At 33.0% G+C, this 16,898-nt stretch overlaps 1 long non-coding RNA gene across 1 annotated transcript; it reads right to left on the reverse strand.

The window, feature by feature from the left end:
• Positions 1-6,195: 6,195 nt before the first annotated feature.
• LOC144238016 (uncharacterized) lies at positions 6,196-12,211 on the reverse strand. The gene is made up of 2 exons (XR_013336977.1): positions 12,025-12,211; positions 6,196-7,989 (listed from the first exon to the last, which is right to left on the reverse strand). It is a non-coding gene; the product is annotated as an uncharacterized LOC144238016 (long non-coding RNA).
• Between the last annotated feature and the right edge of the window lie 4,687 nt (positions 12,212-16,898).

Here is a 16,898-nt window from a genome sequence, read left to right on the forward strand (position 1 = left end):
AAAACCTGTAGAAGGGAAATATAAAATACATACATAATAAATATCCAAAAGAATTGTAAAAAATATATAAATTATCCAAAAGTAAAGAACATGAGAGAAAATATAGAATAGGTAAAATAAACAGCAAGGGTAAAGTAAAAATGTTTACATAAAATATAGTTAAAATAAGTAAATATTCCAGTTAAAATATAAAAATATTTTAAACCAATTAAATGTGTATGGTTCATAAGTACTTAAAATGTAAAGATACAGAAGAAATAAAAGTCAAACAGTGGAATGGGCATGGCATTCTTATTTTAATATGAACAATTTAATTTACTTTATTTTATTTATTTTAAATTTTTGAGAGGGACTAGGGGCAGAGAGAGAAGGAGAGGATCCCAAGAAAAGTCCATGCTGTCAGAGTGAAGTAGGACATAGGGCTCAATCTCATGAACTATGAGATCATGTATTGAGCCAAAATCAAGACTGAGATGCTTATCTAACTGAGCCATCCAGGTGCCCCATATCAACAATTAATTTTATGTGAGGATGAGCAGTGGGTGTTATATGGAAACCAACTTGACAATAAACTATTAAAAAAGAAATTAATTTTACAATAAAAAGCATTTCAGAAATCAAGATGATCCTTAATGTAAATGATACAATGTTTTTATCATGTGATGATGATAATCATAAAAGATCTTGATAAAATGTTTTAACAAAGAAGATATTATTTTAAATTTGAATGCGTACAATGACAGACATAATGTAAAATTAGACACACTTTAAGGTAAATATATAAATCAACAACCATAATAAGAGGTTGTAACAATTGTCCTCAGGAATTAGTAGGACAATAGTGAAACAGGAGTCTGGAAGATTTAATCAATATGGTTAACAAACCTACTTTTGTGAACTTATATGGAACATTGCGGCCAGCAACTGAAGAATATTCCTTTTATGCACAAACAGAAACTTCACAAAAATTAGCCACATAGTGAGCCATCAAGAAAATATGAGCTAATTTCAACTTCTTGTACCAACATTGTTCTCCAACCAAAAGATAATGATGCTACAAATATATTACTAAATGGTTGCTAGAAAATCCCATGTTTGAATACATAGCAATGAAAATGAACAAACTACTTCCATGTACAATGTAGACAAATCTTCAAATATTGAAAGCCTAATATTAAAAGAAGTAAGATATATAAGGACTTCAGAGAAGGACAAATAGCATATATTTGCACGTATAGGAGGATTAGGAGGAACTTAACAGAGTTAAGTAATTTTAGTATAATTCAATTGAATTGGAGTGCCTTTCTCCTTAAAAATCTTCTCATTAATGGGGCACCTGGGTGGCTCAGTCAGTTAAGTGTCTGACTTAGGCTCAGGTCATGATCTCACAGTTTGTGGGTTCGAGCCCCATGTCAGGCCCTGTGCTGCCAGCTCAGAGCCTTGTAGCCTGTTTCAGATTCTGTGTCTCCCTCTCTCTCTGACTCTCCCCTGTTCATGCTGTCTCTCTCTCTCAAAAATAAATTAAAAAAATTTTTTTAAAAAAACCTTCACATTAATTATGGAAGATAAAAAGCCAAAGAGATATGTAACATTATTTTATGCTTTATAAAAATACGTTAAAACATCAGCCTTCACACGAAAATGTGCTTCTGAAACACTATTATCAGATTAACAGAAAAATAATTAATGGGATCTTGATTTGAATCTTATGTAAATGTATTGGATAATTCTACCAAAGATATTTAAAAAATAACTTAACTAGAACTCACAACATATTTTGCTCTGAAAAAACTAAGTCATCAGTTATTATTAATCCATATTGCTTTTTTACTGTTTATAAAATCACCAAGAATTTTGGTTTCACTTTGCTTAAGTAGGGGCCGTGGGTAAAGGGAAATACATGATTTTCAGAATTGAATATTTAACAAATTTGATGTAGTTGTATGTCAATAAGAATCTTTATAAAAGTTTGAATCACTGTCTTCTGCATTGCTTTCATCTAATTGCCTATGACATTAATTTTATTTTAAATATGTTTTCAGTAGCTCTTAACTGAATTATATTATTTCCCTCCATAATTTAATCTTGAATTCTAGTTCTTTTAAAAACAGGTTAATTTTTTTTCTAAAGTAAATTTAAAAAATAACAAATGTGATTTGCTTTTAGAACTGTGGACAATTTCCTCATCAATATAAGACCCAACTGTTTGTAGTAACTTAAGGAAAAAAACTGACGTTCAGGATGATAACTTTAATATATATTGAGTATATAAATATTTTATTTTCTGCTTTAGAACACACTCATATTCTCAGTGAAAATGATACTGATGTTTTAAAACTTCAATTTAATCCACAGCTGTAAAATTAGAAACAACTAGTGATAAGTCATATTAACAAAGATCAATGGATATGAGTTACAGCTATTGAAATCAGACTTCTGAAGCAATTATTTCTCTTAAAAATTATATGCATTAAAACCATGGGCAGAAAATAACTAGTATGAAAGAAATAGAATTTGAGAATGAAAAACCACTTGAGAATATCTTGAGTTTCTGAAAATTAACTAGAAGCTTGAGTATTCTTGGTAAACAAAGTTAAAAGAAAGAAAATGAGAGAAGACAAGAAAGAAAAAAAACAAAGAAAAAAGCAAACATGGAAGAAAAGAAACATGGTTTATTTCATAAATCATTTAAATAAAACTACTTTCTTGGAGAATAAATGATTTGAAAAATTAGAACAATTTTTGGTACCTACATGAAGGAAAGTAATACTGTAGTGATGATTTATCTGAATTCAGCAGAAAATCAGCTAAAAGAAATAGACCTTTCATATGCCATAAGATCTACAGGATGTCATCCTGTGAGGCAAGATCTTATGGTTTATCATTTTACCTACAGCATAAAAAATAACATAAATTAATCTTTGTTATTAAACTCTGCTTCTAATGAATATTATAGCCTGGTACCCACACATGTTTTACTTTGAGTAATAGCAACATCCAATATTAGTAGTATTTCTTGACTATAATTTTCTGAAACTGTGAAATGTTTTGCAATTATAAAGGTAACATGAAACCAAATTCACTCAAAACAAGTCCTGGAGAAAATTTTATCAACCTCATAATGTTCAATTACACTAATATAAAGTGTAAATAAAACTTTTTTAAGACAATTAAGTGCAGGGGCGCCTGGGTGGCTTAGTCGGTTGGGTGTCCGACTTTCGCTTAGGTCATGATCTCGCGGTTCGTGGGTTCAAGCCCCGCGTCGGGCTCTGTGCTGACTGCCGGCTCAGAGCCTGGAGCCTGTTTCAATCTGTGACTCCCTCTCTCTCTGACCCTCCCCTGCTCATGCTGTCTCTCTCTCTCTCTCCTAGAAATAAATAAAACATTAAAAAAAAAAGACAATTAAGTGCATGTTAATGCAAGACACTGTGTTTGTTTTTGATACTTAAAAGGTGATTGAAGTTGAATCTCTGCATTGAAATAAAGTACAAGAAGTTCTTAGTTTGAAAGACATGCTATGGAAGTTCAAAGAAAGTATAATTCATTCTATTTTAAAGAAACCAGGGAAACTACTCAGGGCAAATGCTATCTAAGATAAATGTTGAAGGATAAGTAAAAGGTTGACAGACAAGGCAGATATGGGATCAGGTAAAAAAGAACATAAGTAGTGGCTTAGAATTGTGATTGTAAAGATAGATTTTGTTTGTGGGAATATGAAATATTCATAACAGTAATAAATTATATGTCCAGTAAGAGAGGGAAATAAAAACAGGAAGGGCTTTATATACCATTTTAAGGAATTTGCAATTATTTACTTTGTTATATAGAAAGAGAATCAATGAACAGTTTTTAAGGAAAGGGATCACATAGATCCATAGATTCAAGTACTATTTAGAAGACTAGATTAGAGAAGGAATAGGATGAAGCAGAAAACCGGTAAGAAGTTATTGATACCACCATTGGAAGCCTAGAATTAGGAGAATGTCAGAGGAATGCAAAGGACTGTATTTGAAAGACTTTTTAATTAAAATCAAGAGCGGTTGGTTACTAATTTGTAGAGACCAAAAGGAAGAAAAGGGGAAAGAATGGTTTCATGTTTCAGAAAAAATACACCAAAACTAAATAACTTAAAAAAAAAACCACAGTAATTTATTATTGTTAATGGATATCTTGGCTAACCAGCCATTTTTGCTGAACTGAGCCAAGCTTAGCTAATGTTAGCTGGGTTTGCTACTGTATTTGCAGTCACCTGCTGGGTCAGCTGGAGACTGGCTAATCTACTATGCTCCGAGCTGGGAAGCATGGTCTCTGCTCCATGTAGTACCTACTCCTTCAGTAAATCAGACAAGGCTTTTTCACATGGAGTCTAGGCAGGGTTCTAAAAACAATTAACAGAAGCATGTTAAAACTTGGGCTCAGAAGTAGCACACAGTTACTTCTACCACATTTCTTTAGCCAAAGTAAGTCACAAGACCAAACAAACAAAAAGTAAAAAAGTAGGAATAAAGTCTTTTTTTTTTTTAAATGAAGTATAGGTGGCATACAATGCTATATTAGCTTCAGGTGCACAACATAGTGATTTGACAATCATATACATTATGCAATGCTTATCATAGTAAGTATAGTGACTTTCTGTCACCATACAAAGATTTTACAATATCATTGACCATATTCCCTATGCTGTAATTTCATCCCAATGACTTATTTATTTTATAACTGAAAGTTATTATGAAAGAAGATACAATGTCATATCAACCAGGGTTACTGATTAAGAGAGAAAAATTGCAGCTATTTTTTTTTGTAAACTACTACAGATAATAATTCATTAATAGAAAAATACAAGATGTGGGTTAGCTTTGAAAGGAAAGATAAAATCCTACATTGAGTTTCAGGCCATACCTGAACGATCTGGAAACTCAGTAAGTTCAATTCAGGAAAGGTAAAGCAACTTGCACAATATTATATAACTACTTTAAGACAGGTTACATCTAGAACATAGGACTAGATCTGGAATCCAACATTCTTGCTGTTAATTTATTAATTTATTAGAAGACATTTCAGGAGGACCAAATGATCAAATGTCATTCATTCAACTTGATTCATTTTTTCTTGATTTTCTCTCTTCTCTCTTTCCCCCCTCTCTTTCTTTCCTTTCATTCTTCCCTTCTTTTCCTCAATTTCCAGTATATATTTACTACAAAACATGTGCTAGATTTTATAGATATGTTCAAAAGAACTAAACTTTGCCTTATTTCAAATTGGTTATATAAAATTAAATTATGATATAATATAATTAGAAAGAACACTGGACACCCTTCTCACTTAGGAAGATATTTATCTGTTTTGAGCTTCAAGTTGGTCATAATCTAGTCAACCAGTTTTATTTAACCTTTGGCAAATAAATGAATACCACAGAGCAGACTGAATATAATTAATTGCAAACCGGCTTTTGTAACTTAATTAAGCATTCTACTCCTGAAGCACAAATTTAAATTTTTTGTGTGGCTGTTAATTAGCATACATGAAGTCTATGCTTTAGTTGACTAATAATAAGTAACGGAGCAGGAGACTGCTGTTGTTTACCATTATCATAGTAGTTGTAATGTCAATGTTTTATATCTCAACTAAAAAGGGTTTTAGAGGTGTAATGTTTCATTGGGGATAGGTATGACTAATTTTTTAAAAAACAAAGATCATCTTGTCCAGTAAAAGCAAAATGGAAACAAGCTAATTAAATATGAAAAATAATTTCAAACATGTGCAGTACTTATTTAAGAAATAAAATCCACAACTCACTCCATGTTAAGAAATTAATTCATTTAGTGGTGTTGATATGTGAGCATCTGTCTTGAGTGAATACTTGGTGAAGATGGAAGTTCAGATTTACTTCTATTGAATATTGTTGTCTAAAGAGGAGTGCTTATAAAGAGAAGGTCATCTTGTGTCTCTTGGCAGTATTAAAAATGTATACCCTCAACCTCAGCTGAAGTTATTGCAGTTTACTCATTTATCTTGTATATATGAAAGTTCTTCATAGATTCCTATGTTTTTGATGATCCTGACACTTACAAATATCTATTTAACATATTTTATAAACATTTCAATTAATGTTTAATTTATACGCTTATATTTATATATTTCAATTCAAGTGTTTAATAATTAAAATTATGCAGGTAATACAAAGGCTCCAAGTAATAAGGTCACTTTCATTCTTTATTTATGGTTAAATATAAAACATGTACCAAAAAAGTGAAATAAGAAAGGAGGCTCATTGTTTAAATATAAAGGACAAATCTGCATAGTATTTATGTTTTTTTATATTCCTTTCCTAGTGCGTAAAATTAAGAAATTACTATATCTACCCTCAAAGGTAGAGAAGCATATACTTTTCCTAATATGTTTTGGTCTGCCTTATCTTTTTAAACAACATGCACAACTATGTTAATATATATCTAAGAATCTATTGTGTAGAGAATATATTCATTTTTATTATTTATTTTCAACCCGTTTTTTAATAGGTTAATACTAACTTTGGTGCCTCTTACTACTTATATACATTTTATCCTCAGACAGATTTGTATAAGTTTGACCATATCAAAAACTGAATTAACAACTTCCAAGGAAGAAGGTGGAGTAAGAGAATCATGGCTCACCTCATCCCACAGATACTCCTAAATATCACCCACATTAGTTAAATAACCCAGAAAATGACTTAAAGCCTGGCAGAACAGATCTCCATAGCTAAATGTGGAGAAGGCGCCACATGAAAAAGGGTAAAAAAGGTGAAGACATGATCTTCTTGGGAGACTGTTCATGGGAGGGATGGACACCAAAGGCATGGAGAAGGCTATGCTACACATTCTAAGCATGGGAGACGAAACTGGGAAGATGAATCTCTATAACAGTTGGTTGTGAAAACCACAGGGACTTAACATAATGAGTTCTTATAACTAGTGAAACTTAACACATGAACTTTAAAAAACAGCAGGGTTGGCTCTGGGAGAGTTTGAGGGTGATAGGAAACTTAATCCCTGCCCTTAAAGAGACAAAAAACAGCCATGCTAAGATATAGCTAAGAAAGAGCAGGTTGAAAAATGCTTGGGTTATACAGGAAGATTTATTTACTAAATTCAGAACATGTGGTGGAGGGGCAGGGATCTTCAAGAGAGTTCTCCAAAAACAAAAAAGCTGGTGAATGCCATTTCCCTAGCCTCAACCCACAGCCTAGATCCATGGACACTTGCTGTAACCAGGCCAGCAGGAACTCTCTCCACATAGCTTGTTAACACAGCAGCATATCTCAGCCCTGCACTTTCCTGTGGACCCACCTCCTGCAACCCAAACGGGGCAATTCTTTGAAGTGGCTACAGGTCTCCTCTCAGAGCAGACGAGTGCAAGCCTTACTAATACCACGTACTCTACCATAGTCGTCTTCCTGTGGACCACCTCATCCAACAGGCCCTCAGCAGGAGTCCATCTAAAATAGCACCACAAGCCTGGAAGTTTCAGGCAGCACCACTCCAAAATGACTCATACCCTGAGGAGAGGAAAGTATAACCACAAGAACTGGTTCAACTGTGGTCCCAGCAGTAAGCTGGGGGCAGACATTTAGTCTGATCTGACTGCAGGACCCACCCACCTACAAAAGCTTCTCAGGGCACAAAACAGGGAGGGCACCCTGAAGTTTGATGCAACCGCAGTAAGGGCAAATGACTGGTCTGATCCAATTCAAGCCCAAGGAGTCCCCAGATTGGCTCATTAATGATACAGGAACCAAACCCTGCCCACACCAACCAAAGAGATCCATTAGAGATGACTGGACTAAATACAGATGTGGCTCAGCCACAACAGTAGGGTGCACAAAACACACATAATAGAACCATTGAAACACCAGGTTATGAGCAACAGGGCATATTGCACTTCAGGGCACTGCAGGACCTCTTCTTCATAAGGCCATTCTCTTCAAAAGCAGGAGATATGCTGACTTTCCTAAAACACAGAAGCAGACATGAAGAGTTAGACAAAATGAGGAGACAGAGGAATATATTCCAAATGAAAGAACAGGACAAAACCACAGCAAGAGACTTAAGTGAAACAGAGATAAATAATATGCCTGGTAGACAATGTAAAGTAAATGATCATAAAGACACTCAGTGGGCTTGAGAAGAGTGAAGGATCTCAGTGAGACCTTCAACAAAGAGGTAAAAAACATAAAAAAGAACCAATCAGTGATGAATAACTCAATAACTGAAATTAAAAAAACACTAGAGGGAGTATATAGTAGACTAGAGGAAGTACATACCTATTAATAATTTGAATATAAATGGCTTAAATACTCCAATCAAAAGATATAGAGTGATAGAATGGATAAATAGCAAGACACACCTATATGCTGCTTAAAAGAGACTCACTTCAGATCTATAGACCCATGCAGATTGAAAGTAAAGGCATGAAAAAGCAGTTATCAGACAATAAACTATTTAGAAAAAAAAAAATTAAAAATTTTAAAAATTAAAAAAAGCATTTATCAGGCAAATGGAAGGGAAAAGAATTTATTCATTTCTTCTAGGTTTTCTAATTTGTTAGCATTTAATTTTCATAATATTCTCTTATAATACCTGGTGTTAGTTCTTACTTCTCTTTAATTTCTGATTTTATTTATTCACTTGTCCCCTCTCCTGTTTGTCTTTTGTTTTCTGTTTTTTGTTTCTATATATCTAGCTAAAGATTTATCAGTTTTGTTGATCAATAGATGACAATTTTGTGACAATAGATGCAAATAATAGATGCAAAATTTCTCAACAAAATATTAGCAAATTGAATCCAACAAAACATTTAAAAAAATCATTCACCACAATCAAGTAGAATTTATTCCTGAGACGCACAGGTTGTTCAGTATTCACAAATCAATCAACAAGACACATCACATCAACAAGAGAAAGTATAAAAACCATATAATCTTTTCAATAGATGCAGAAAAGTCATTTGACAAAGTACGATATCAATTCATCATAAAAAAATTCCAACAACAACAACAAACTCAACAAAATAGATTTAGAGGAAGCATTACCTGAACATAATAAAGGCCACATATGAAAAACACACAGCTAGCATCACGCTCAATGGTGAAAAAGTGTGGGATTTTCCCATAAGATCAGCAACAAGACAAGGATGTCCACTCTCACCTCTTTTATTCAACATAGTACTGGAAGTCCTAGTCACAGCAATCAGACAACAAAAAGAAATAAAAGGCAGCCAAATCAGTATGGAAGAAGAAATACTTTCACTATGTGTGGATGAAATGAAACTATATAGAAAAAAACCTAAATACTTTACCCAAAAATACTAGACTGATAAATGAATTCCGTAAGGTCATAGGATACAAAATCAAAATACAGAAACCCATTGCATTTCTCTACACTAATAATGAAGTAGCAGAAAGAGAAATTAAGAAAACAGTCCCATTTACAATTGCATAAACTTAACCAACGAGGTAAAAAACTTGTACTCTGAAAACTATAAGACATTGATGAAAGAAATTGAAGACAACACAAAGAAATTGTAAGACATTTCATTCTTATGAATTATGAGAAAAAATATTGTTAAAATGTCCATCTTATCCAAACAATTCAAGGATTTAATTCAATCTCTATCAAAATACCAACAGATTTTTTTCACAAAACTAGAACAAATAATCCTAAAATTTGTATGGATTCACAAAAGACCCCAAAATAGCCAAGGTGATTTTGAAAAAAACAAGAGGTATCACAAATCCCAGATTTCAAGATATACAACAAAAATATATTAATCAATATAATATGGTACCAACACAAAAATAGCTCAATGAAACAGCATAGAGAACCTAGAAATAATCCCAATTTATATGGTCAGTTAACCTATGACAAAAGAGGCAAGAACATAGAATGGGGAAAAGTATTTTCAACAAATAGTGTTGGAAAAACTGGACAGCTGTATGCAAACTGGACCACTTTCTTATGCCATACACAGAAAGAAGCTCAAAATGGATAAAGACTTAAGTGTGAGTCCTGACCATGAAAATCCTAGAAGACAGCACAGGTAGTAATTTCGTGGACATTGGCCCTAGAAACATTTTTTTTTCTAGATATGTTTTCTAAGGCAAAGGAAACAAAGCAACAATAAATAATTGAGACTTCATCAAAATAAAAAGCTTCTTTCCTTCAGTGAAGGAAACAATCAACAAAACAAAAACAATATACTGAATAGGAGAATATATTTCTGAATGATATGTCTGATAAGAGGTTAATACCCAAAATATGTAAAGAACTTATGCAACTCAACATCAAAAAAAAAATACTCCAATTAAAATATGGGCATAAGATATGAACAACATTTCTTTAAAGAAGACATACAGATGGCCAACAGATGCATGAGAAAATACTCAACATCACTCATCATCAGTGGAGTGTAAATCAAAACCACAATGAAATACCACCTCACACCTGTCAGAATGACTAAAACTGTAAGAAATAACAAGTCTTGGGGAGGATGTGGAGATAAAGGAACCATTGTGCACTGTTGGTGGGAATGCAAGCTGGTGCAGCCACTGTTGAAAACACTATGGAGTTTTCTCAAAAAGTTAAAAATAGAAATACCATATGATCCAGTAATTCCACTATTGGGTATTTAATCAGAGACTATTAAAATACTTATTTGAGAAAATATGTACACCCTGATGTTTTTTTACAGTGTATAGTATTCAAATTTTGGAAACAACTTGTGTCTATCCACAGGTTAATGGATACAGAAGTAGTATATATACATAAAGAAAAATTTCTCTGCCGTAAAAAGAATGATTTATTTTTCCCATTTGCAACAGCATGGAAGCATCTAGAGGGTATAATGCTAAGTGAAATAAGTCAATCAGAGAAAGGCAAATATCATTTGATTTTCCTCATATATGAAATTTAAGAAAGAGTCAAATCAACAAAGGAAAAAGAGACAAGCCACAAAACAGAGTCTTAAATATACAGAACAAGTCAGTGGTTGCCAGAAGTGAAATAGGTAGGGGGATGGGCGAAGTAGGGGATTAAGAGTGATGAGCACTAAATAATATACAGAATTGTTGAATCACTGTATATTTTACCACCTAAAACTAATATAACATTGTGTGTTAATTACACTAGAACTTTTAAAACCAAAAGAAAAGACAAAGAAGAAAAGATATACTAATGAAGAGACCCTTAACAACACCTACCTGAAGTCAGAAGGAAGAAATCAGAATTTAAACAGTGTTCTGCTTCTCAATTAGGGGAAATAACTTTAATCAGTTAGTACTTAGTGGGTTTCTATTTCCTATTACTTATACGAAGTAAGATATGTTTTAGTTGCATAGAAGATTAATAGGTAAATGGTTTGCAATATTTAACCACAATTTTCCATATTAAAATTAGCAGGAAGGAGGGAGGATGAAGTTAAGTAGATGAGGAGAAGAAAGAGGAAGGAGAGGGAGAGGAGGAGGTAGAAGGGGAAGAGATGGAGAAGAGCAGAAAGAGGAGAAATATTCTATTGCATGATCTGTTCGTTATGCTTCTAGCCTTTGACTACATGAATTATATGAAGGGGATAGGTTATGGGAGAGAATCCACCTGGAAAGCCCAAGAATTCTACAAGAACTTCAAAAGTACTTATAGTAAGCTTTGAGTTATAACAGAAAACATCCACATTTTTACTTCATGATTAATTCACATGGACATCATGGAAATTTTGCTATTCCGACCTAAAATGGCATTATTGTTGCATTATTTAAGATTAGTAAATTCTCTTATGAAAGATAGAAGAAACAAATTGGGATGATAAATAAAACTTAGAATAGATAATAAGTAGTTTGTGAGAATTGTTAGACATATATAGTAAGTTAAGCGTAAGTGTGTCAAACATAGATGGGAAGGGAGAAAAGTATCAAGCAAATATTAAATAGTCGTGGAACACTAAATATTCATCAAACTTTGGTGATGCTCATTCTGGCCCCATTTTATCTCTTACCTGAGATATGTATGCCAATAAAATCCAGGGATGTTTGGCAAGTTGTCAGTGAGTTCCATCTACTGGCCAGGAGTCACTGGACCTTGGCTTGTCTGCTGTATAAAGTGAGTGTTGCCTTCGGGGCTTTTACTGAACCTCTTGTTCAGTAAAGCCTAGACTCAGGTTCCTGGAACCCCACGAGCAAGGAAGCCTGATATGATAGATAGAGGAAAGGATATATAAACACTCTGTAACACTAGATCTGTGGTCTTCCATTCTGCTTGCTCTATTTTGTAAGGTTTTTTTTAACCCACTTTTTCTCTTTTGATTTGCTGTATGCTTTAACAGAACATATAAATTGAGCATATTTCTTTAGTCTGATAAACTTTCTTTTTAAATTTATTATTTATCTTTAGATAGAGGGAGAGCATGTATGAGTGGAGTAGAGAGTCAGAAAGAGAGAAAAGAGAGAATCTTAAGCAGGCTCATGCTCAGCCTGAGCCCAATACAGGGCTCAATCCCATGACCCTAAGATCAGGACCTGAGCTGAAATCAACAATCAGACTTTCAATCACTGAGCCACCCAGGCACCAAGACTGATAACCTTTCTCCCATGGCCTCAGGTTTAATTTGCTTATAATACACTGAGACTTCAAGAATACATCCTACAACATGAGATATAATTGAATCCATCTGGTGATGTTTATAGATTAGTGAAAAATGCCAATTGGTTTCTCACATTCATATTAGGCTTTTTTTTTTTTAAACAAAAATAGTTTAACCACAACTCAGTGAACTACTGCTGGCCAATGATACCAGTATTTATTTTATTTTGTTTGAATCAATTATTACCAAAATGTCTCAATTATATGCTTAATTCCCTGCATGTCAAAATGTTTACCATCTTCAAACATTTGTCATATAAAAGTCTCATCAAAAGTCCATGCCCCTAAAGCAGTTTCTCTTTCTTTTACAATGTAATGTTTTCCTAGATGCTCTAACATTTTGAAGGGGGCAGTAGTCTCATGTGTGACATAGTAATAGATCTCCTAGTGCTATATGATGAATGCTTCCATCCTCAGACAGAAAAATAGAAATTGGTATTTCCCTCTCAACCTCTTCACCTCTCCTCTCCATCATCTCAGTATACAGACTCTGAGATGAACATAAAACATTTCCTCATTATGTGTAAGTAAGTTTGAAATGTATAAACAAGAATTGCTGGAATACCACATCACATATGAATAATGAAAGAAAAGCCAAATTTCCAGTTACATCAGACAGTTCCATTACTCACTAAGTCATTTTCAGGCAGTAAAATTTATGTTTAAAATGCTAAATTAATGGAACTAAGTTGCTCTAGACTATTGAAAATAACACACACAAAATAAATATTTTAGATCCTCAGTTGATGTGTTTGAATAGGTGATTAAGCAGAAACGAATTCAAGTGTCAAGGAAATAAAATTTATTCTTAAATAGAGTCTTTATGAAGAATCTGGAGCTTAGAATAGATAAATTAAAAAATCCAATCTTCGATACTTAATGTACTATGGACTCTTATAATTTAACCTTAATAATTTGATTAAAAATTTTAAGCAGAGACACAAGACACCTGTATATATCCGTCTGCCAAATAGTTCCCCTCTGTGAAATTTTTAATCTTTTTTTAAGTTTTTATTGAGAAAGGATAGGCTTACAACAGTAAGAAATGAAGGGATCTCCAGCACAGTCTAGCAAAGCAGCCAAATCTCCACTTGTACAAAGGGGGATGGAGGTTATGTCTAGTTAGCCGTTAGGTTCAGATTATTCAGTAAGTTAATTTTTTGATCTACATGTTACTCTTCATGGACTATTTTCAGGTATAGCAAACTTTTTACAAACTTTAACATTGGATGACAACATTATTATAGGTTCTATATTTTGCCATGTTACACTCTATATTTTCTGTGCACATGGCAATTTGGTTGTTTAAAAATAAAAATAAAAATAAAAAATTTATATAATGACATTCTAGCTATACATGAAGAACTATTATTTTGCATTCTGTTCCATGTTTTTACTCCAAATAAGCAAAAATTATTTAAATAATAAATTATAAATTATTTAAATGGTGTATTTAATTAAATTTAAATTATTTAAATAATTTATTAAACAATTAAATTAAAATATAAATAATCAAATGGTACCAGTCTTTATCAACCAACAATTTTTAAAGGAACTTTCTTTTCCATTTGATTGAGATGACTAAGGCCTTGATGAAGTAACAAGTGACTCTGTAATGATATCATGCCTTAGGCACACCAAATTGTTTTGTTTGTTTTGTTTTGTTTTGTTTTGTTTTGTAGAACTCACAAAGCGAATGTCTCTAGTATAGATAGTTAATATCAATTGGGTTGATGGAATAGAAATTGAATCATTTACAATTTAATACCTTATTTATAAGGCTAAATTAAATGTAAATTTAGTTGAAGAAAACAGATTGCAATCCTTTAACAATGAAATAATCTACCAATTATGAAATAACTTAAAAATCTAAGATGATAGATATATATCTTTCTTCCACTGATGGATTATGAAATAGTGCTTCCTTCTTAATTGGTTTGGTTTTCCAATTAAACAATCAGTAGCTATTTAGTAAATGCCTACTATATGTACCATGTAATAGTTTAAAGTAGTTCAATTTTCTAAACTACTAATAAGCTTCCAGTTAGGTAAATATGTTATATATATTTATGTTATGTAAATAGCTAGTATGATTTCTTTTTTTTAAATTTTTAAATGTTTTATTTATTTCTGAGAGAGAGAGAGAGAGAGAGAAAGAGAGAGAGAGACAGCGTGAGCAGGGGAGGGTCATAGAGAGAGGGAGATACAGAACCTGAAGCGGGATCCAGGCTCTGAGCTAGCTGTCAGCACAGAGCCCAATGCGGGGCTCAAACCCATGGACCATGGGATCATGAATTGAGCCAAAGTCAGATGCTTAACATATTGAGCCACCCAGGCACCCTGCTAGTATGATTTCTAAAGAGGTTATTTAGCTCTAATTTTCTAAAATCTCATGTATACCTAATAATTCTTGAGGAAAAATATTAAAAATACTATTCACAGATTAACTTTCTTAAGCATTATTCAAAAAGTTTTTATCGACTGATATGTAACATAATTATTGTCAATGAAGCAAGGTAAATCCTCTTTCTGAAATTCATTCTAAAAAAATGTATTATTAAAAGTTAAGTCTGAGGTGCTTGGGTGTCTCAGTAGGTTAAGCATCTGACTCTTGATATCAGCTCAGATAGAGATCTCTGGGTTGTGGGATCAATACCTGTGTTGGGCTCCACACTGAGCCTTGGGCATGCTTGGGATTCTCTTTCTCCTTCTCTCCTACCTGTGCACATTCTCTCTCTCTCACTCTCAAAAGAAATAACTAAACTTAAAAAAATTTAAGTAAATAAAAGTTAATCCCTTTCTAAATGAGTTAAACCTTGAGTCTGGGATTCATAGACTTACACTCACATTGAGGACTTTATTCACCTTAGAGAAGGCCATTTCACAATAGTTTCTTCAGTGGTTCCTCATTTATAGAATAAAAACCAAAATCCTTTTTCTGGCATCAAATGAATGCAACATAATTCCTTCAGCTTATTTTGCACCATTTCAGTTTAGGCATTCTGTCTAAAGCAAAACTCAAATAGTGAGTGATTTTTATTTATAAGTTTTAAGAGATTTTATTTTTAAGGAAATTTTAGGTTCATAGTAAAATTAATCAGAACATACAGAGATTTCCTAAATAACTCCTGTTCCCACATATGCTTAGCCTCCTCCACTACCAAAATCCTACAACAATATGGTACATTTGTAACAGTTTATGACCCACATTAAAACATCATTATCATTCATTAGGATTCACTCTTGGTGTTCTACATTCTATGGGTTTTGACAAATATATAATGATATGTATTCACTACAATAGTATCATACAAAATAGTTTCACAGCCCTAAAAATTCTATTTCTTGTATTTATCCCTCTTTGTCCCTTAACCTCTGATAACCACTGATCCTTTTACTGTCTCTGTAGTTTGCCTTTTTCAAAGTGTCATATAATTGGAATATATATACAGCATGTTGTCTTTTCAGATTGGCTTCTTTCACTTAGCAATATGATTTAAGTTTCCTCAATGTATTTTCATGGCTTGATATATCATTTTCTTATTTAGTGCTGAAAATATTCCACTAACTGGATGTACAATTTATTTTTCCATTCACTGATTGAAGGTCATCTTGGTTGCTCCTAAGTTATGGCAATAATAAATAAATCTACTCTAAGTATCTGTGTTCCAGTGTTTTATGGGCTTAGGCTTTTAACTCATTTAAGTAAATATCAAGAAACATATTTTCTGGATCTTATGTTAAGAATATGTTTTATTTGGGGTGTCTGGGGTGGCTCAGTCAGTTGAGTGTCTGACTTGGCTCAGTCATAATCTCACAGTTTTTAAGTTTGAGCCCTGTGTTGGACTCTGCACTGACAGTGAGTAAATTGCTCAGGATTCCCTCTCTCTCTCTCTCTCTCTCTCTCTCTCTCGATCTCTGCCCTTGCCTTACTCGTGCTTTCTCTCTCTTTCCCAAAATAAATAAATAAACAAAAAGAACATGTTTAATTTTATAAGAAACTTCCAAATACTATTCCAACGCCGATGTACCTGAATGGTACAGCACTGAATGAAAGCAGCAGTGAATGAAAATTCCTGTTACTCCAAATACTGGTCATCATTTGGTGTTGTCAGTTTTCAGATTTTTGCCATTCCAGTAGGTGGATAATGGTATTGATTATTGTTTTAATTTGAAATTGCCTAATGACATATGATGTGAAGCTTTTTCACATGCTTATTTGCTATATGT

The sequence above is a fragment of the Crocuta crocuta genome, unplaced genomic scaffold (genome assembly GCF_008692635.1).
Source record: "Crocuta crocuta isolate KB4526 unplaced genomic scaffold, BGI_CrCroc_1.0 scaffold457, whole genome shotgun sequence".
In the NCBI taxonomy this organism is placed as follows: Eukaryota; Metazoa; Chordata; class Mammalia; order Carnivora; family Hyaenidae; genus Crocuta; species Crocuta crocuta.